The sequence below is a fragment of the Echiichthys vipera genome (genome assembly GCF_963691815.1).
Source record: "Echiichthys vipera genome assembly, chromosome: 20".
Classification (NCBI taxonomy): domain Eukaryota; kingdom Metazoa; phylum Chordata; class Actinopteri; order Perciformes; family Trachinidae; genus Echiichthys; species Echiichthys vipera.
Window position 1 is genome coordinate 13,855,669 of NC_139845.1, and position 23,145 is coordinate 13,878,813.

At 41.4% G+C, this 23,145-nt stretch overlaps 1 protein-coding gene across 4 annotated transcripts in view; it reads left to right on the plus strand.

Moving 5' to 3' along the window:
• The first annotated feature begins 1,781 nt into the window (after nt 1-1,781).
• Nucleotides 1,782-23,145, plus strand: part of cald1a (caldesmon 1a) — a 61,393-nt gene continuing 40,029 nt past the window's right edge. For all 4 annotated transcript variants that reach the window (XR_014593656.1, XM_083934748.1, XM_083934749.1 and 1 more), the window contains exon 1: nt 1,782-2,003. The gene's annotated coding sequence lies outside the window, so the exon portion shown is untranslated. The remainder of the gene's footprint in view (nt 2,004-23,145) is intronic.

Here is a 23,145-nt window from a genome sequence, read left to right on the forward strand (position 1 = left end):
GCTCATTTCTGCATCAGTGGCCTAATGCGCTTAAGTTCATTCTTTGTTGTGAGCATCATTGTTTTTAAGGGGAAGACAAAGTGGGGCAGTGTCCCCGCGCCGCTGTTTCATAGTAGAAAGTAGAACACTGCCACCATTGTGTCCGTCACCTCCTAACTCCCTGCATCCTTACTAAAATTGCTGACAGACAAAAGGTCACAAATTGCAGGGCTGCATTTCGTGGAGTGAACCTAACATGACACCACAGTTTTATGAATATCATTGATGCTTGATGCATAATCATTATGTAAAAAGATTGATGTTGAAAGAGAAGCCAGGGCTGTAGCTACTATTGAGGAAACTGAGGTTTTAGCAACTATTGTATAATCCAAAACCTGCAATGTGTGTGTATGTGTGTGTGTGTGTGGGGGGGGGGGGGGGCTAATTTGAGTATTTTAAGATCTTAATTTGAATATAAATATTACCATCAGTATTACCATTACGTTTGACTGACAGAGCTGGCATCGGATTTTATCCGCTTGTTTTAACAACATGCACTGCTGTTCTGAAGGTATTTTTTTTAAGAATCTTAAAAGACTCATCTAAACATTTGGATAAAAAAAATACGATAAAATGTGTTCCACAATAATCTCTTCTCACATTGCAGCTGTATTCCCAATCCAGATAGCTGGAAATGACATCCTGTGTGTCCTTCCTGTTTTGAGCTATACTAGCATGACTCAAAAATGTTGTGGTGTTTCTTATGTTTTATTCTTTGGTTACAGCCACGGTGGCTCTGCAGACGAGACAAACTGCTCTTTACCTTCATAAACAGATAATCTGCCTTCCACCGGTGTGGAAAGCTCCTGTTTTCCATCTTTCTTTTGGCCGTTTTTGGGGAGGGGTGGATTTAGTTTGTCCGAAGAGACTGGTAGCATGGATGCTCATGTTTGTTAACAGAAAAGTAGCGGTGTATGTGCTTTATACTCATAGAACCTTGATATGATCTTGCGGGCCAAATATAATTTCACCGCGGGCCAGATTTGGCCCACGGGCCGGAGTTTGACACCCCTGCCTTAGCTGAAAGAGAGACAGAGCTTGGAGCCCTACTACAAACTGTAGCCTACATTTTTATGATGCATACAATACTGTGCTATTAAAATAATAATGAGTGACGTATTCATATCTTTGAACATCATGTTTTTTATGCTAAACATACATGCCTACATGTGGAAGGCACAGCGAATGCTTCAGATGCACCATGTAGTGGCTACCTTACCTAAAGGCCAGTAAGCCTTTCATCAGTGTTGTGTTGATTAGATGTTTCTTAATTTCACTAAGGCTGATTTATCTTTGCTAATAATGTGTTGGATTCATGTTAATGCATATTTTCATTTTTGGAAAGGAGAGAAAAAAAGTGTTTTTTGTTGAGTCTTTGTTGCCTACATGAATGGATTTTAATTTGTGTGGAAATTTGCATCTCTTTGGAAAGGGAGAAAACTGAGATTGTAATTCATGCGAGAAAAAAATGTCGTCACTACCACAATAACGTGAGCGATACAGTTAACATGGACGCTTTGAGGCCTGTTGTCTGCCTGTGAGCACCCAGCCCTCCTTTTTTTGTCCCAAGATTAACATTTCAGATGATCGCTCTTGACAGATGATTTTCTTTCAGAGGCCCCCCGAAGGATAACCAAGAAAAGGAGCACTTTCTGTTTCTGCTTCGAGTCACTTTCGCTATTCGGAGTTCTTGCACAAGTTCTCCTCAGAGTTGACTTTTCATTTTTGCAACCAGAGAAGACTTTTGAGGACGCTTAAGCGAGAGCAGTCTGAGAGCTGGTTTAATGTTTTTTAAAGAGCGGACAACTCAGCCAAGAGTAGATAGTCTTGAAGGGAGGGGCTTGAACGGGGTATTCAGTTTGGTTTTTATCATTGAGTGTAGTGGAGGACCGACTGCAGACTGGCTCCCCTCTCCTCTCCTCACACTCGACTCCAGAGCTACGTTGTACCTTTAAGATCCACAGGTAAGCGCACAAACTTTGCACTGCCTGCAAACTCCACTCTTACACTTCGATCGCCATGATTAGGGAGGCGGATTATGACGCCAATGAATAGGCGTTATTTGACGATGGGAGATTATCACATTATGGTCTCCGCCGTGCGCATGGGCTGCTGCTGATACTTTTCAGGATATCTTGGCTGTACGCCGCTCCCCTCTTTGTGCGCCAACACTTCACTTAAAGGCAACGTAAACTCCCGATTGTGAGTTAGAATCAACTTTCCTCTGGTCCGAGCAGTGACGCTGTCATAGTGAATGCTTTCTTAACCGCGGGACAACACAAAGAAAAAGCCTACGTCCACTCCTGTTATGCGCGCTCAGTCCTTCGGGGCCGGGGGGGTGTCTCCCACCAGCCGAGTTTCATCGCCTCTGCAGCCGACACGGCTGTAAATATGTTTCACGTTGTCACCACATATTTTCGGTTGTTAATATTCATAGCATCCTCCAACATCCTATAGCAAAGCTTTGTTCTTAACCCGTGAGTGCAAAATGTGGATAAACCTGTTGAAATGTGACATGTGGAGGGTGTGCAAAGTTGGCTATAGGCAAGGGTGGGCCCCATATGGCAACCATCACACCACCACACGCCCTTCAAAGGTCACAATTGACCATAAGATCATGCTGAGATACAGAATTCAATCGGCTTTTAAACACATCCAGCATCTCCTGCAGATAAAGCCATAGGGCAAAAAGACAAGGCCATGCTCACTTGCAGATGAATCCACTTCTCATCATCTGGAGGTATCACATTCTTTTCAATCCCACCGCCCCTGAAGGCAAAAAACCCTCTCTTCAGCTCTCATGGTACTGTCTTGAGTTGGCCAGTAAGTCTTTTGATCTCAGCTTTATTGCATAGTAGTATTTGGGAAATGGAAGCATGGAAAATGGGGGGTGGGGTAGATCTGTAGGTTTTTTTTTCTTTTTTGAATGCTTTTTGGGCCAGAGACAGCATAGTAATTGTCCATGAAACAGTATCTGATAAGCTGTGCAGTGTTTGGAAAACATGTGGAGAGAGTGCCCTCCGCTCCTTATAAGGTGCAGGCCCAACCTGGTGACAGGTGATTGGAATAGCCTCTGGAATGCAGTGCATAACAGTCTGCTAGTACAGTGGTTCCCAACATTTTTCCCAACATGTACCCCATAGCCCTGTCAGATGAACTAAAGTACCCCTTCATGGACGCCACCTGCCAAGTTCAGAATGGGCTAATTTGTTATTTAACACTATGTATTATATAAAACAACTTCTTCATACAAATGAACCTCGAATTAAACTAAAGTTTAGGTTGCTTTGGGTACATTAACTTAAGCTAATTATACCAGCCATTTCTCCATTACTTTTCACTATCTATTTAGAATTTTTATACATTCATTTTAGCTAACAGCCATTTATACAGTAGCCGACTAACAATTTCAACACTTCCAGGACTTTAAGCTAGCTTTCTAACTACTTTTCACACACTCAATCACAACATGTAGTGCTCAGGTGTTACAGCTGACTTAATATGTGCGTTTTCATCAAATCCTGTTCTATTTAGTCAAATTAGTGGAGCTATTCTTTCCAAGTACTCCATGTACTTTTATGAGTTTTTGCATGAATGTTCACATGCATAGCCTCTATACTCTCAATGATTTATGGGCTGAAACACACACAGCAAACTGAAGGCTTTACACTAAAATGCATGTAGGGCTTTGTAGTGTACTTAGACGGGGATTTTAGAATTGGCACGATATGATATGGGTGAAAAAGAGTCTGGAGGTAATTGCAAAAAGTGATAACAGGGGTTTGGCAGTGTGGGGCGAGAGCCAGGGCCAGGGTTAGGGCTGGGCGGGCAGGATGTAGGGAACACTGCCATGCATTTCCGGAGTCTGGCTCTGGACTGCACAGTGCGGTGGAGGCTTCTAGTTACTGTACACTGGCTCCCTCTCCTTCTCCCTCCCTTCTCTCATACACTTGATTAAACCGAAATGTTGGATCAGGTAATTATTGTAGCTCATTCTCAACATAATCAACATGTGTTAAAGCATGAGGCATTCATGAATCTATCTCTGGGCAGTTATGCGTTAACATGTATGAAGTATATGTGGGTACGTTGTTATAGTTTGATCCGAGATACTCATAATCCACCACAGTATCAAGTTCCAAAGCAAGAATCCAGAGTTTCCTTGCAAGGCAATAGTTTCTTACCACCACTGAGCAAAGGCAGCCAACCAAGTGGCAAACTGAATTTGAATAGAACGGAAAACTGGCAGAGGTGAGTTTTGTACACAAGTGATCAGACCGTACTGTTGTTTTTTTTTTTTTTAAAAGATGTTTACCTATACTGTGTTCAGTGTGTAGATTTTCCAAATGTGGTTTTGTTTCCAGTAATGGCATGCTGACATGTCAGTCCAAACATACATTGTTTGTGCACAGCAGGTGCCAGAGCTATTTTCTGGTTTCTTCTTGTAACAGATCAGTGAAACTATGTCAAGCGTGTTTCCTGTGTTCCAGTCTTTGTCTTAATTTTATCTGTTTGTTCTAAGAATATGGTTGAAGAAAGAGATGCTGCCCCATCATGCCTGCAGAACCAGTGGTGTTTTTCTCACTGGTGTCCACCAATTGCCTCACATAACGTTAGATTAGATTTTTGTTATCTTTTGGACAACAGCAGGAGTAGGACAGGGTTCACCTGATTTGAATAGAATAGAATAGACGCAAGAACGAAAACACACTGAAAAAAACCCTAGAAAAGAAGAGAAGTGATTGTGATTGACATGCAGCTAGCACTTATGGGACTCTGGCCCTGGACCGGAGCCCCACAGCATACTCGTTCTGTTCCCCCTTGCCTTTGAATTCGATAGCATGTAATTTGAATGCGCTGCATCCAGAACCGCACACTAAGTTGGATATGGTGAGCTTGGACGGGCGGGCAGAGTCGAGTTGCAGAAGAATTCTTAACTCTTTCACTGGGGTAGCGACATTCAAACAAGTGGTTGACAAAAAAATGGTAGCCCTTTTTAATTGCTTGTAAAGTCACACGGGGGCATGAAACCGTAGAGGATGTTTATTTAGATCCTGGTAAATATATCGCAAGAGTTTTGCAGATGTTTGTGATATAAATTTACCATTCCTGTTATTTGCCATTTAAAAAAAGAAAAACCTTGTTCCTTTTATGCAGCCATGCTGACATGGAACCCTTCTATCAGGTAATAGCCACAGTGCTCTTGGATGTTTTGGCGTTTGTTCTCTGCACAATTAGTCTCATGCGTGATGGAGAATGCTTACTCTCATTTTTCCCCCACCTCTTGTAGTTGACCCACACCACAGCCTATAAAAGATTCTCCACCAAATTTACTCTTATTTAATCAAACCACATACAAAGCTATTTTCAAGCCATAGATCCCATATACCATACACATGCATGCATATAGAATTTAATGAGGATCCCTCCTCTCAGGATCTGTATCTTTACTTCCTTTCTTTCTAAACTATTTCCCAAACTTTGATTCTCCTGACTGAAGCAGTCATGTGGGCATGAAAGACCTGTGTTTGAATTCCTCTGGGCTTTAGTCACACTCTGATGAAGAGGGTTTGTTAGATCAGCCTCTCACTCGTGTCGTTTTCTGACTTTAAAGTGCTATCACTCAAGGCCAGATTGCCTAATAGGCAGCATGGCATGTCGGTGTTGGTAATTGGCATATTGGCCCGCCATCTGCTTGTTGCCAGATGCCAAGCTCCACCAGAAGTTTCATAGCTATAAAAAACGACTATTGTATTTTCCCCCCTCTAACTAAATCTTTATTTTTATACTGGGTGATGATTTAATTCATGAGGCAGCCTTGGTTCATGTCTTAAAAGGTAAAACCTCCTCTCTTACTCAGGTTTTCTACATTTCATATGTTTTTTTCTGGATGATTGATTGGGCGAGAGTGAGGTCAGTGCTCCTAAGCGGCGCTTCTGATGTCATCCTACAAAGATGCATGTTCTCCCCTTCATTCCCCAAAGCGGTTTATTTGGAGAAATGTACAGCGTTGTTCGGAGGGACATTTAGCCTTTGGGCTCCTTCTCATCTGATAAAACAAGCACAGGAAATGTCTCTGTTAGCTGATTGGTCTTGTGTTTTCCTTCAGCGTCCTCCCACTGGGACCTCAGACGTGCACAGTGTGTCCCTGTGGCAGACAAACCACCTTACTTGTCTCTCTCCTAACAGCAACATTAACTTTCTGCTTCGCCTCTCTCCTCCCTTTTAACACCAATCCATTCTAGCCCTTTTCTCCGTAAAATAAATGATTACTATAATGTTCAATCTCACTTTACCCTACTTCTTTTCTTCGCCAGCTTTCCATTCTTTCCTCCTTGTCCTCTCTTCACCTCTTCTCTCTTCCCCCTCCTCCCTTCTCTTCTCAGCCTCTCGTCCTTCTCCCATAACGTCTGAAAAACTAAACAAACATGGCTTATCAAGAGCTTGTCAAAGCATCTTTTTAAAGTCCCATATTTTAAGGTAATAGGGAATTAAGGGAATGTAGAGGTAATAAGGTGATGTAAATCCCAGCATCGTGTGAAAAATACCATTGAGTGTAAACACATGACCAGTGAGGTCATGCGTTTACACAGTTAGCAAGGTTAACCGCTCTATGAATCGAACGGGAGGAAACAGGCAGGGCAGTGTGCGGGTCAGTTATATGCCTGCTGGCTTTCTGCTTGTGGCTGTAAAGGCACTGCGTGTGCTGAAGTGTGTATGGTAAATGTGAAGGACAGCTTGGAGAGTCCACATTGGACGCCCGCCATCATGGGAGTGAGAACTGGGGAGAGCAAGATTGGGCTTGTATGTGGTAATGATGGACTTACCTCATCACATAAAACAATCACTTTGTCCTTACATGGGTATTCACATGAGTCAGACTTCTACTGTAATTCTGTTTCATTTTTATTTTGGAGTTGAGTGTGTTATTCTAATCAAATTCAGCATTTGAACATTTATTTGATGTCAAATCAAAGAAGAGTACAGCGTTGTCAGATCTTACAATTTGATAATATATTTAGGAATGTGATGTTACTCATGATTATTTTTACCATCAAATCTGCCAGTGATTTTCTTGATGAACAACTTAATTGTTTAGCAGGGGTTAGCAAAAAGGAATACAAGGGTATTCAATTAAAATTTGAGGTTGTAATCTGTAATATTTGAGATACCTTGTTTCTAGCGGCCTCATTGGCTGTAAGATGTTACTGCAGGCGAGCCTGTTCTTTTGAGAGCCTCCATCTTGTCACGTTCACGGTCGCTATGTGTGTGGACTTATTTTTGTTTTTGCAAACTTTTGTAAACTTACTTGACACACATTCGCCTCTAAACTTCCGGTCAGTCCCCTATATGTTACCCTCTTAAATTCATACACACACACACGCACGCACACACGCACACACACACACACATATTCCTATTACACTTCTGCCCTTACTACAAGCCTGACTTGGAAGTTTGAGATTTCCAATTTCAATGAGCCGCAGCATAATCAGCAGTGACGAGCTCCACCTGGGCAGATCAACCACTGCTAACTAACGTAAGAAGCATCACTAACATGGCGGCACATTTGAATTTAGAAAGGGAATTTTTCCACAGACACAGATTGGAGTATTCGGCAAAGAGGCAAGTACAAGCGCTTTCATCAGTGGGTCATATGATCAATCACCATTGTTTTAACTCACTCTTTGATATTTTAATTGGTTAATTAACTAGATTCAAATCTTACGGCTTATAACTTTAAAGAGGACCAGTTATTAAAGTGTTCTTCCAGCAAAGATCCAAAACTCATAATGTCTAAATTGTGTTCTATTAGCCTACCCCTACATCTATCTATAAATAAAATCAACAATATGCCCCATTTAGAAAAAAATGCAAACAGAGCTGTGAGAAGCCCCTTTACATTTCGCCTCTTCATTTCCAAATGGGAAAAATGTGTCTGTGACTGGCAGGGGTCAGTAGTTTGAATCTTGGTTTAAATGGAGTTGTGCAAGTCTCATGCACATGTGCTATGCTCATTGGTGAGCCCGGAACAGTACTTGGTGTAAATGCTCATAGATGAGAAAGTTGATTCATAGCTGTAAATCAATCCAAACATAGTCCGTAGTGCTACTTGGACCAGGGAAAGAAAGAAGCGGGGTCGGCTGCTCAATGTTGTCTGTCACATCTCTTTTAGGCTTTTGTTCGCTCTAGTGAACTATCTACACACAGTAAACAATAGATTTGATTGGCTCAACTGAGAGAAGCTGTTGCCATATTAAATAAATTAGCCGTAGAAAAAATATTTTATTATTTATACTGTCATTTATCAGAAATTGGTCACAGGTTCAGATAGAATGCCACTTGCTCTCTTTAAAACCGGTTTAAAATCACAAAACCCAAAGAAATGTAATCTACAATAATCTTCACATCTGAGAAGGTGGAACCAGTATTTCTATTTTCAATACACACATCACTGACATATTATTACAGTTTTAGTTGATGTGACATTGATTAGCAAAAAGAGCAACATAACCATTACCATACCCCTGCTCCCCCCTCAACTTCCAGTAGCTCCTCACAGGACACTGATGGACCGGGTCATGGTGGCTCTGAACACAACGCATTACTTGCCTGACTAGATACATTTTTGTGTGATATGGGATCCAGCAATTCTCATGTGCTCTTGTGCTATTGCAAGAATCTAGCTGCTGTGCAAGGAAACGTGTACATTGGGTTTATCCCAATCTGTTTTGTTGGTAAAAAGCCACCTGATGCATCTGAAAATGACGGGAGAGGTGAACTAAAAGAGTAAAGTTGCGACCCTGTTAACAAAAACAAAGAGCTGAAAGATGCTAAAATGCTCTGCTAAAACACATACATGCAAATACAAATATTGATGATGCTGTAGTTGCTTCAAGCCTTTCATTGACAATGACAAATGTGGATGACGCATTGTCTTCCGGTCATTTAATGGACCAACTACTAAATTAAATGCCATTTATTCACAGCGTTTCACAAACTATTCTCGGCCTGGTATCTAAAGTCTGACTCTGCACGTGTCTTATAACTAGGCACATTGTTTGAAATGGTCCGCATCTACCGTTCTCACCTGAATAAGCCAGTCAGGCAGCAGCACAGTCTGAGGTCTGTGTCGGGAGCAGCAGTAATTGTTTAAGAGTGCATTTATAGAGTGTACTCTTTGTGCCTCCTAATCAGAAGCATACTCATGCATTTACATATGAGCCTGCGAGGATTGCTCAGGAATGCATTACACGCAAGGCAAGAGGACGGGAGAGAAAGAAAGCCCGCTCTGGTGCACCACTCTACTGTTGCCATTTCTTTCCACTTCACATGTCACTGCCCTGTTGGGAGGGGGTGAGATAAGTGGGGGGGTGAAAATGATTAGGGCTGAAGATCAAAAGCACAGAACGGCTGATACAAAGCCTTTCCTCCCTTAACACCAGTAATAAATGTAGTGTACAGTGTGTGTCTTTTGAGACAACGATAGCCACTATTTCTAAAACGGGTAGAGATCTAATGCTCTCATCTGTCTACCTATTGGACACCGTTATAGATTAGATGCGTTTTTGTGGATTCATTTCAGTATGCATTAGGTCCTTTGTCAATTTTTCTCTCTGTACTCTAACTCAGATCTGGCAAGAGGACAATGAGAACAAAAATATGGCCTCAGAAAACCATTTTAATCAGACATTCCTCCGTAGGGACAGAGGCTGGCATAGGAGAACTCTTTACCTCATCAGAGCCCTGCCAGTGGTGATTGGGAGAAACACTCAGTCAGGTTTTTATTGAATAACCCCAGCACTGTACTGGAGGGGCTTTACTATAATAGAGCAGCTCCACGGCCTCCGAGGTGACAGCCAAATGGTACTTATTAAACTAAGGGCTGATTCATACTATATGCCCTACTGCAGTTTAACCTTGTTGGAGGCTTATGGTTCGGCTTTAATGCTGAAGTTCTGTCACATTTTTATGACTGAGATACATATGTGTACGATTATCCTCTAATCAGACACCAGAGTTCACAAATTTCCTGCAATTTAAAAAAACAACCTGCATGAATACAGTTATTTGAAACAGACTATAGAATAATTTGATTCATCTTTCAATTTAAGTTGTGATATCCACTTGAACTGTGTGTGTGTGTTTGGATCAAAGCTTTCTTGGAGATGAACATGAGCACCTTGACAGGGATAATAGCTGTAGGTCCTGTCGTCTCTGCTTATTTTACACAGTACACAGCTCTCTGCACAAATTGAGCATGACATCTAATGGAGTGTGAGCGTGGATTAATTACCCACATATTAAGACTAATGGCTCCTTCTTTTCTGATTAATGATGACACATGTCACACGGAGGAGGGCACAGCTAAAACATATGAACAGTTTTATGTAAAAATTAGATGTCTGCCACTTGAATTTTATGGTGTTTTAGGGTCATGGTGTATGAAAACATTCTTTTTTATATACATTATTAAAGCCATGCAGCGCCCTTTACTGGAAATTAGCATTACGTTAAGAGAATGTAGCCGTAAACATCATTGCATCATCAGATAAAAAGCAATACGTTATCGCGTGTAGCCTGTTTGAGGATTTGTATGTACAGTATGAAAAACGTGCCAAAAATATAAGAATAGCGACCAATATATGTACGGTTGTGAGCATTTTGATGGTACAGTAATAGACTTTTCAGAGTTCTCTTATTGACAAAATGTGTAACAGCAACAATGTTTATTAATGACTTAATGCCTTCAGGCATGGTAACAGGCTAGGATTGTGGAAGGATTGGAAAGATTCATGGTCCTCCTTGTGGCAATTCAAAATAGTACATCAGGAAATCAATATACAGTACTGTACAGTAGCGAGCTAGACATCTTTTTCAAGTCACTAATTTGGATATTCACCATTTTGCCGATAAGGGAAATTCACCATGATAAAAGTATATTGTTCCATCCTATGCCATACCATGTCCCATCCCATTCCAAATCATAATTAGGTGTTTGGTGTGATTTTGTTAGGATATGGTTTCAACTAACTGTTTTAGGTGGACTGTTGATGTTTCATTGGATCACATGCTGAAGAAGGTACAAATTCGCTTGAACGAACCAAGAGAGATGGGATGGGCTGCCAGTTCTGGCTGGCCTCATTAAACCTGCCTTAATGAGAAACAAAACACCCAGACGCCCCTCTAGAACAATGGGTTCTTGTTATCAAAGAGTCTTAACCCGTGTATGATGGAGTCTGGCTTGCGTCCCGGCAGATTTTTCATGAGACTCTGCTTGCCTCCGTCGAGCCCTGAGCCCCGCAGTGCCACTCACTTCTGTGACAGCCACCTGGGAGACCACCTTGGAAAATGGGCCCCTATTAGTTCAGGTTAGATTTAATGACCAGTAATGGTACACCGGCCAAGCCAAACTGTGCAAAAGGGCTCCGGGCAGGCCGAAATGAAATACCAGTCACTCAAGCTCTGAACATAAACACAAGGTGGGTGGTGGGTGGGGGTGAATAGGTACGTCTGTAGGTGCGTGCCTCTGTGTGTATGGGAGCAGAGGTGATCCAGATGGAGGAGACAGTTTTCAATGTGAGGAGATGCCCCCCCCCCCCAATTGACAGATCATTGCAGGGGTTGGGGGCACGTTTTGGGGTTTATTCCCATTTAGCTCTGCTTTGTAAACCAAATCTCATTTCCAGTTTTGCCATCAGCTAAAAAAAAAAGAAGCTTGCAGCAACTTAAACGGAGCCACCGGAGAAGCCTCCTAAGAGCACCGCTCAATTATTTACAATTTCATGGCTGTCTGAGATATGTGTTATTCTAATAAATTTAGGAATTAGGAGGCTTAAGTGCTGCACATATATTAACCTCTAAAGCTGGATTTTATCCTCAATTTAGTGGTAAATGCCACATCATGCTAATGGCATTCAATGATTGCATCTTCCATGGTCTAAATAGTCTGTGGTCTAGAATTAGCACAGGCATTAAAAGTAAGAAACTCCACTATTTAAAAATGTGTAATACGAGTCAATCAGCCACTGAATGAAATGACTTTTAACTCCCGGGGAGAATGAGCTGCAGAGCTCCCAGGCCTGCAAAAAGCAGACAGAGAAACATAGTGTAATCTTCAATGAAAGAGACAAAGACTGAGGAAGAGAGAGAGCTTTGTTATGTCTCATGAAGCTCTAGGGTTTCCTGGAATTTCTGGCAGTGGTTTCCAAAGTCACATAACCACAGAAAGAGAAGAAATAGAGATAGACAGGGGGTAACTCTCCTGAAGGACACAGTTCAAGACGCTCATGCTGACAATAGCTGTTCTGCCACTGTATACTGCAGATATAAAGATCTCTAGTGTTAGCACTTGTGGTCACTTGTGGTCACTTTTGCCTCTAGACTGACTAAACAATGAATACAGTACAAACACACCTGCAGAGAGTGCGGAGTATAAGCTGACATACATATACGTATAGCGACAGATTAAAGACCCAGGCTCGGGCCTTTCCCCCTCGAGGGGAGACAGTTGACGTGTACCCGTCCAAGCTGGCCGACTGCCACACTCATAATAACAGCCAGAACAGCCATGCACGAAAATGAGATCTGGTAAAGCTAGTGAACTATAGCCCTGTAGAGCCCTGAAAGGGCTTGAGGTATGAGCAGAGTGGAATGTATTTTTTGGAAGGAGAGGTGAGCTCTCTGTCACTTAGAGAATGTGCATCCGCTGATTCAAAAGCAATGCTAATACTTTAATACCATAAAATTTGATACTACAGACCGTTGAAAGATAAAAAAATAAATGCCACATTTTCCACAGGGGTAAGATACCTGTTGGGATTTCATCTTCGTCTTAATGAAAGAGCTCCACATTTCTAGTTCCTGGCATCATATCTGTCATCCAGTGTAGGTGGACTGGGATTAGGACTGGTTTACTCCTCTGAATTTTGTGCTGACTTCTGCAGTCCTTTGTCAAGAGCTATGGTCTGCCTTTTTCTATTACAGTACTTACTCTTCCTATAACTACAGTGTTTTCTTGCCTCTGCTGGTTGCACACTCGAAATGTACTCTTGGAGAGAATTTATTACAGTTAAATGGAAGTATGGAATTGCATCCCTTAGATAAACCAAAAAGTACTATTGAACATTTTGTTAGAAATGCAATGCAAAACGTAATTCCTGCCGACTGTAGAGGGTGGTAGATTAGATGTTTCAAAAAATAGAAGAAAACCCTCTTTTAAAACCTTTTATCAGAAAGAAAAAGCTTTCAACATGTTTTTTAGTCCTTAAAGGTGTTCTTTTCAATGTTTTTCTAAAATGGATCACATGACTGTGTAATGTGAAAGGTGCTGCTCAGAATGACAGACCCACAGACAATTATCACAAGACTTTACAGTTCCCCTCAGCTCTACAGACCCTTTTAGCCTCTTTCAGCTCATTGTTTTGGTTTTGTGGCCCACTAAGTCTCATCAGCTTTGTTTTAGGTCGGAGCAGACAGCTGTTTTTAATACTTTCCCACCACTACATGACATACAGACAGTTAACATTTAGCTTAAAGAAGAGTGAATATTGGAGTTGCATTTGGCCAGACACACAACTCCAAATGAATTAGGGATACACAATATGGATTTTTTTCAGCTGATACCGATAACCATTAACGGATACCGGTAATTGCCTGCTTCTCATGCCCTATACAGATAACATAAACGCTAATTTCACAATTTTGTATTTTTGAACTTTTAAAGGTTCATTTACTTTTCAATGAAAATCTGTGGTTGACCAATTGATGACCACACTCAGCTGCCAAACTAGGAAATGACACAATTTCTAAATCACCCCTAGCATTATACTGTTGAATAATCATGTTGGACAATATATGCAGATACCAATAGATATACAGTATATTGTGCAGCCCTAAAATTAATGCTAATGCTGCTCCAAATCTGCTGGATGTGTAAATAGCTAGCTGTTTGGTAACACATTGCTTGCAATTGTCCAAAAAAAATCAATGAATGCGAAAATCTGAATATAAATATAACAGTTTCTGTCAAGTATCTTTAAGGTTAAGTGTTAGGCACAAGTGTGCAATGTAGCTTGAACCTGTTAAATGCATCTAAATGCCTCTCACACCAATTTCCTCCTCTTAGTCAGTGTCTTGGCCGCTGAAGCCCATTCTTCAACTGCCGGCTGAATATACGGATAAAAGACGTTGTAGTTTCCAAACCTGGCTAAGAAGTCCCAACACATCCACCATTAAATGGCTTGGCCCCGCATTAACCCTCTAAGGGCGCACTCACACTGTCCATCCGTACCGTACCCCATGCTTTAGGGTACTTGTCCTCCCCTCCCTCTCCACCCGCGCCCCAGGCCCGTTTGTACTTACACTACCTGGGCCCCGCTCGAATGCTTCTTGCCTGCCTATACGCCATCCCGCTGTAACACGTCACACGCATTGATTGACGTAATTGCGATGCCTTGCTTTGTTTACAAATCTTTCCATAGACCTCTGAGTTTTTGTGCGTCTTGTCCAAGTTTTGAATATTTTCATCTGACCAAATCTGCAGTATACACTCCACCTCCGCATCCCACCAACGTGAACCCTTTGCTGCCATTGTTTTAAATGTCTGCCCATGGTCCGTCCGAACAGGCGCACATAAAATGACGTCAGAACCACCGTAGGCCTCTCGCTCGTACACGTGCACACGCTTGTGCTCGTACATGTGCAAACGTGCTTCACAAAAGCCCACCTCTCCCAAACGGGCTGTGGCCGGCAAGCATACAGCGCCTAGGCGCGGTGCGGTTGCACTCACACTGGTCAAACGAACTAGACTTTAGCCGTGAAACGTGCTTGGGCATGGTACGGATGGACAGTGTGAGTGCGCCCTAAGAGCATGCCAAGGCCACATGAGAGTCATAGGATTCAAACAAAAACATCCCCGGCTGTCTGTGTTGAGAGACTCTCTATTATTGTTCCGTTTTTCTGACTTATTTTCAAAGTGTCTTGTCTGTGTATTCTCTGAAGAAGCCTTCAGATTCCTCCAAGTAAGACTGAACTGAAAGCATCACCAGGGCATCGCTCCACATCCACTGTGAACAGACTCTTTCGGTCAGGTCATCTTGCTCTCCCGCCCGCCACCCCACCCACAACCCAACCGCTCCTTAATCTCCTCCTATCTCTCTACAGGAATGCAGCCCCTTATTTTGAAAAATACCTTGTCATGTAATACCCTTGAAAAGCATTGCAGCACACTTCCAAAAAATTGCCATTGCCATTCCGCTTCTGTGATTTACTAACTTGTGTGTTAAAACGAGGCAAGAAAGATAAAGATTTATGACATTTTGGAGAGATTTAAATAAATATGTGTCATCTGTGAAAATGATTTTTTGTGTGTGTGTTTTCCTGTGATGCATGTGCAAAAAAGGCTGTCAGGGACTGCATTCAGCTGTCATGTTTTCAACAGGCTCTCAGTATGTGGTGGATTGCATCATGCTTTTTAGCCTCACTCTAACCTCATGTATGTTTCCATGTAAGGTATGATGGGAAGACGTTCTCTCTTAGTGTGGTTTGAGCCAGCCACATAAATCACTCTGCTGTTTATATTCCTTTTTTTATCCCTCTGATTTTCTCTCCTTCTTTCACCAAAGTGTAATTTCTGTCCGGCCACAGAGAGCCACACGTCCACCACGACAGAAACGTGGCTTTTATAGGAAGCGTGTCACAAATGTTCATCAGATCAATTTATTTCCATTTTTTTTTGCCTCAGAGAAACACATCAGGAACCTCTCAAACTTTATGAGAAATACATTTTTATGTTCCACTTAATGTTTCCAGCATGTTATATTATTGCCCATATACCAGAGGCTGTAGGCTGCCGTGAATCAGGCTAATCACATATATTTCAGTTTCTTGTATAAGAGCTGAACTTAAGCTCACAGATCTGAAAGAAAGTAATGATTTTAAGCGTGGCAGAGGTCATTTCTGCTCGGTTTCGTCCTGTTTTGATCCTTTTCTGTTTGACTCTTCTTTATAGCCATCAGCTGGATAAACTGTTCTCTAGGTGCAGTGTCGGCAGTAGCAGTGCTTAGACTAAAACCCAACATATATCAGCACTCTGGATCCACTAGTCTCCCCGGTCAGCTCACTAGCAGCAGATTAATGTCCTGTTGAGGAGACATAGACTCCTGCCCGGGCCTCATTTACTTTGACAGAAGGCAGGTGTCAAGACGGGCTGTCCTAAAGGAACAAGAGGGGGCTGATTTTTCTTTGGAAATGGACACGAGAGAAGGATGAGGAATGAAGTCAGGACAAGTCACATGTTCTTGTCTGCACTACTTAAAGTGAGAAAACTCTGCCAATGGTGCTAGAGGTTGCCAAGGCCGTGGAACTACACGTTTAAAGAGACTTTTTTTAGTGCATTGAGATTACTATCACCCCCTTCATACAGCATCTGTCAGTCATTATTTATTTACAATCCTATTTAATGGACTTAAAAGTCACAGTGCACCCGAAGGTACTGAGAGACTCGCTGATGTTGTCCTTGTGTATTCATCACAGTTTTGGTCTGTTATGACAGGAAAATGATGTGGATAAATTGCATGTATTTATGCATTAGTCCTGGTTTGTTTGATACCATTATAGTGTGGTTTTCAGAAAGGTCTTGGCCCCTGATGGCATGTATATTCTCACATCGCGTTTGGTCCATAGTAACAAAAAGATGAAGGCTTAACGTCCTTGTGGAATTGCACAACAGACTGTTATTATCGCATGTCAAGTGCAGAGGTGCATATTTATTGAGATTATTTGACCATCTGGGTATTTGCACCAGAATATCTGATTTTTTAAGGAGGTACTTACATAAGAGGGATGCAGCGCCGAAAACTGAAACCTGGATCATCATCAAACAGAAGAAGAAAGTAATTTTGCCCTAAACAGATACTGTATATTTCAGTAGATTATTCAACTCAATCAACTTTTCACTATCATGATGCTATTGGAACTCTTGTTCATCGATCAACAGATGATTTCACTTTAGGGATGAAGATGCAGCTACAGGTATATAACCATACATTTTGATTGAGTTTTTTGGTTAAACTAAGCAAACAAATGTATTTAGTGGATTTCAGCTGAAGATTGACAGGAAATGGTCGGCGACAGAGATGGGGCGACATACAGCAGAGGGCTGCGTGTTGGACTCGAACCCGAATTGCTGCTAGAGCCAGCACTGCTGTTTCCCATGACTGTATATAAAGAGGGACGACTCCACTTCCTTTTACTGTACAAAAGTGAAGCCAAAATATCCCTGATCAAGCGCCACGTTGTTGTGATTTTGCAACCAGTCTGCGCAGTAGGGATAAGGCGATGGAGCTGCATCATCGAAGTTTCGTCTATACAGCTGCCCGACCAATCCCGAGTTGATCGCAGCTGTCAATCATGACGTTTCACACCGTTTTTAGAGCATCAAATATTGTTGATTAAAACCAAACCACAAATAGGCTGCAGGGCTCACATTCACTACTGGACTAATGTCATTTGCAGTTGGCCACTGAAATACATGGGGAAATAGGGTCCAGGTTGAAAAATGCCTAAATCCCCCTTTAAGATTGTAAAAAAAAAAAAAAGTGATTAAAAAAATAATTACAGTCTGTTCTTTGTCACTAAGCATAGGTTGTTAGATCTATTTTTTAAGCCCACTCTGTTTTTTGTAGTCATGTCATATTTATATTTCAGTCGTGTTAAAGCAATCTGACAGAGCCAGCCTTTTTCCTGCTGTTTTCAATTTTATCCTAGCTAAGCTAACTGCCTCATATTCTTCATGTTCTGCGTACAAGAATAAGAGCAGAATCAATAATGCCATCTAACTTCTGTCAAGAAAGTGAATACATATTTTCCCAAACTATTCCTTTCAGATGGAACACAAAGGTTCATTCTCACATGCTCCAAAAAAATATTCAGTTTCTTGTTAAATGACATACCAACACAGACATTTTTTGCAGTGCAGCAGTGGCAGGAGAATGTCAGAGCCGTTCAATATGGAGGGGGGGGGCAGATAAACAAACCGTTTCTAACTTGAGTAGAGGAGTGTGGCGTTTGAGACAGCTGCTTTTTCACCAAGAGGAATGTTCCTTTCCAGGGGGCTCCGATTCGAAGTACACTGCTGAGACTACAGTGTAGAGCTCATATGTGAAAGTGAAGAAAGCTTTTGTGTGCGTTTCAAAATGAAATGTCAACGTAGTGAAAGGATCGGTGTGCCTCTCTTTCATGACTCCTGAGTCATGCAGGTGTGTGTGTGTGTGCGTGCCCAAAAGTGCTTGCAGAGATGTCACGGCAGGTCCAACATCACCATCAGTCATGCTGTTTTGAGAAGGAGCCAACTCTGCGGCCACTGTGCAGTGAGTGTGAGAGCTCTATCTCGCTGTGCACACAGCATGCAAGAGAGCCTTCCCCCTTTTTTTTCTCTTTCTCCCAGTTTGGTTACGGGAAAAGACAGCATTTTTTCTTTCCATATTTGGTCATATGGAGCATGGCCAGGGAGCAGTAGCCTTTTGATGCCGTACAAACATCCCTATTTTGTGTGGGATTTGTACTTTTTGGAATGCTTTTTCTCCAATTCTGCCTGATGGTGGGTGTAGCATCTGAAAGTGCACTTTCTAAAGGGACACAAGCCTTTTAAAAGTCTCGAGAGGAATTGCTCCTGCTGCTGTTCCAGAAAGAAGTTGCCTTTTTACAATATTATTTATGATTTGAGTCCAGCTTTTAATGCAAATGTCCCTCTTAAAACCAACATTTAAAAGTCAGATAATGTTTTATAACCCTTCTTTTTTTTTAGCAAACTCCTACATCAACTCCACTTGGCCAGTTATTTAATTTGGTAAATTGAATAAGCAGCTGACAAATAAGAATTTATCATCTCATTTCAGTGGTAAATTTTAAAAGCTTTGAGTAAGATATTTGAACCCTGAAGCTGGATTTAGTTAGATCTCCTCAATAAAGACGGTATGTTTGCAGTTTAAATGGAGCATCTGTGTGCTAAAACCTGTCGTCAAAAGCTGTGAGCTTCATTTGATGGATATGGCATGTTGGGGTAATATTTTTATTGCAATTTAAGTGTGACTTTGCTCCAGGCGTGAAGTTTAAAGACACATAAACACACCCTCAACCTGAAGGGGAACGCCAGCTGGTGAAACACAGGTGTTTTCAGCTGTCTCTTCACAGAAGGGAAAGGTCATAACAGGAGCAGTTATAATCATTTTGATGGGTGCTTGTTCTCCAGCTTTTAGGAGAGATTAAACCTGGGATAGGCAGTTTATATTTGGCGTAGTTAGGCAAAAATACATAATTATTTCATCATATTGTAATTCAAGTGTCCTGAGAGAAAACTACTACTAACTTCTGCACCTCCTCTTGACTCTGTTCTAGGATTTAGAAAAGCTAGCCCATCACATGTCATATTGGAGAGAGAAATTACGTTCCTATTGGCTCAGGACAGAGGGGAGAGGGAGAGCTGTAGGAAGAGGTCTTGCTTTGCTTCGAATTCTGGTGTTTTTTTTTTTTTGCTTTTTACCTACTGCAGCTTTGAGCCCTAAAAAGATTGTGTTTTAGCTGTATGTCTATGTCAACCACCTGGCATAGTCGATGCGGTAATGAGGGTGAATATCGGTCAGAAAAGAAATTGCCATTATTATTATTACCAGTTTTAGGTGTACTAAAGTTCTGCATGTAGTTTGTCCAAGTGGTGTTGGTGTGACCCAGTAGAAGCTGTTGCTCGACTGCTCTGTTGGTACAATCAATGTCCAAAACTGTACGGTATTACTAAAAGACAGGGCAAGGTGACTTGGGGGAGGTGAGTGAGAATAGGCACCTTGTTAGAAACCATGACAGAATAACTATTAGACTTTGTTTACTTGCAAATATATCTATGTCTACGTCTACGGTTAAAAGACCAAACAGTTTTGGGATTTGCCATTTTGACAATGTGTAAAAGTTCCAATTATTGCTTTGGGACATATAGTGTCTGGAATATTGGGATGCTCTTTATTAAGGCTCAGGGATTTTTTTCAGTTAATACTGGGCTGTAAGATTCATCAGACGAAGGTATCTTTTCATTATTAGAATTTTCAAAATAAATATAAAAACACAGAGACCTAATCTGTCAATTATTGTGTCCTAATACAGAAGTTTGTGAGTATGCCTTGTAACGTTAAACATAGCAGCATAACCTTTTCATGTAACATTATTTAAATCACATAGGATTGTGATTTCTTTCTCTAATCTAATGAAGCCTATACTGTGATGAGCTGCACGAAACTCCTATCCATGTGTGGGTTTGTGAGAGGAGAAAATATTAAAAGAACAGTGAATCATAGTCTAAATATATTCAACCGATGACAGTGTGCTCAAAGTTCAGCGAGGTTATCTGACTGACAGTGGAAAATAAAACACACGATTGAAGAATGCTACATTTGTTTTAATCAGGCCAACACAAGAGTTTTATAAAGTATCAAGCTGCAGCTTCCTTTCCAAAAGAGATCTGTCAGTTTGAAAGATAACCAAGCTATGCTGTTTGAGAAAGTAAGGCATCATCATGAGGGTTAGAGCTGAGCTAAACGTTACTTTGTAGGCTAATTACAGTTTTTAGGGTCTTACGTTTTGCAGTTTTGGTCATCATTTTTATTGGCTGTGATAAGCTATTAATGAGATCTGGGAACATGGAGCCATCACTACAATAGGGCAAGAAACACGGGCAATCTCACGATCAGACTGGTTGTTGAGCCAAATTATCTAAACCACTTTATTTGGAGACAAAACTGAAAGCAAGGCCAATTTGTTGCTATTAATATCTCATTGCACAGGAAAACTTCACTACAACTACGGCAAGTACAGTGGGTCAAAGTTGAACCAGGATGCTGGTCTTTAAAGTGAGACTATGTACCCTTCGAAAGAAGAAACCCCTTTCCAGATCTCTTCATGTAACTTGATGAACGCAATCTTATACCAAGAACAATGATGGCCCAAACTACAAAAATAAGACCAAATTTATCCTTTAAAGCTCCAGTGGATCTTTTGATATAAATGGAATATAATGTTTTTTAGTATGTTTTCTTTAGTGCATAATCACCTGAAAATAAGAATCGCCATGTTGTTACTCCAGATACTACAGGGAAATAACATTTTACAATAATGTTTGAACTCTTTAGGCTATGTCTCCCTAAGATCTGGAAGGCTTTTGGCTCACTGATTTTGAAGTGGGCTCAGCTGGTTAAAGGTAATTTTGCGTATTGTCGCGACACCTGTTGGCAGCTGTGGGGCTGATCTGAAGCATATTAGCTTCGTTTTTAAGTGTTCACTAAAATATTACCTAAGAAAATAAGGGGTTTTGTTTTCTCTACTTTTATGTTGATTCAGTCATGAATTTCAGTGTTTAGTTAATTCATGCAGTGTTAAGTGTAACCTGCTACAAACCTGTAAAATATAATGCGTCCAAGGTATTCCATTGAGATTTTCTTGGCTGTGTGTGAACAGATAACCGCAGTCGGTCTGTCTCAGTGTGTATGATTCACAGGGCACAGAGAGGTGTTATGGAATGTGAACCATTGTCTGGGAATGCAGGAGTCTCCTTCTCCTCACCAAATGGAAACTTAACATCTTTAACATTCAGGTCTTTTCCCTACACCCATGTGAAATTTCCTCTCTCTGGATCGTCTTCTATCTGAATACTAAAGTCAGCATGGAGGAGATAGTAGAGGGAGGATTGTGTCTCAATCACCACATCTGAAGTCATTAATGACAATGCATCTGAGGCATTCATGGACTCAAGCCCATTTCTTGCCCCAACCCTCAAAACCATCAGCACTTAATTCTGCCGCATTTCACTTGCCACAGTGGCATTAGCTTCTCAGGTTTGCCTATGAATATTGACTGCTCATGCTCAGTGAAATTTTTCCCTTATTCGAGCTGAAGCCACACTTTTAAAAATTTGTTTTGGAGGAGATAGAGTATAGAGTGGAAAGCAGATGGTATTGAGATTGAGCTGAGGTCTGATGCAGTTGGCCCCCTCATACAGTATGTTGCCTCAAATATATAGTCGCAGCTGAAGACCTCGGCTTTGACAACAGAAGCTATTGTGGTGGATATTCAAGCTGTGGCATGCTGTGCAGACACAGACAAATACAGAAAGAAACTTGGATGCTTGGGCATGGGTAAATCCTATGAAATTAAACCAATTACTAAACTTAATTCATAGCCAACCGACCCTGAGTCTTCTCATATTGAAGCTGAAAACATAGTCTGCAGCTGTTGGTTAAGCTGCTGCATTGTGGTCCAAGAGGAGATAGAAAAAGGGTAAGAATAAAAAAATAGAAAAATGCATTGGCAAAGACATTACGGGTGATTGATAATTTTGAGGCTGATCATGACTGTCTGACTCCCCGGCAGAGCAGCAAACTAGTTGCTGCCGTTACAGAATAGCCGCCAACCTTAGGTCCATCTCCAGACTGCCACTTCAAAATGTAAAGTGGAAGAACAGCATGTGTGGACACTGCTGGTTCCTTTGTTGACGTTAGTGGACTCCATTCAGCTATCATTGTCAGCTGTAGGCAAGCTGAAGAGAGGCAAGGGGGTGCATGCAAAACATCACATCCTTTGGAGTTTCCAGGACAATTTGTCCCACAAGTGTCTTACATAGAAATCAGTCTACAGGCTGTTATAGGCTTTCCGGCAGAAAGGAAGCACAGGCGACAAGGTGTTGAAGAGTCAGCAGGTTGCAGTTAATGCGGCCTGCTAGCTCTACTGCTAAGTGGGATGTTTTTGTGCTGCCAGGTTACCGCAACGCAGGTTTCAGTGTGGTGCTTAATAATCCACAGTCTCATGTCGAGAGAGGCTGTTCCTGGTCACATTTTAAGGACATTGCGAGGTCTATTGCGTTGGACTTTGAAATTACCGCACACAAATTTTGTTCCTTACATACTAGAGCAGTTATTTTTTTATGTAACAAATTAGTATGTGGGTGGTATTTAAATGAATTAGAACAAATTTCTATCTGTTAGTTCTAAGCCCTAACCTAAACTACGTTGCTTCCATTCAGTCACAGGGCCTTGGCTGTCTCACTTCAGTGCCTAGCTAACTTAA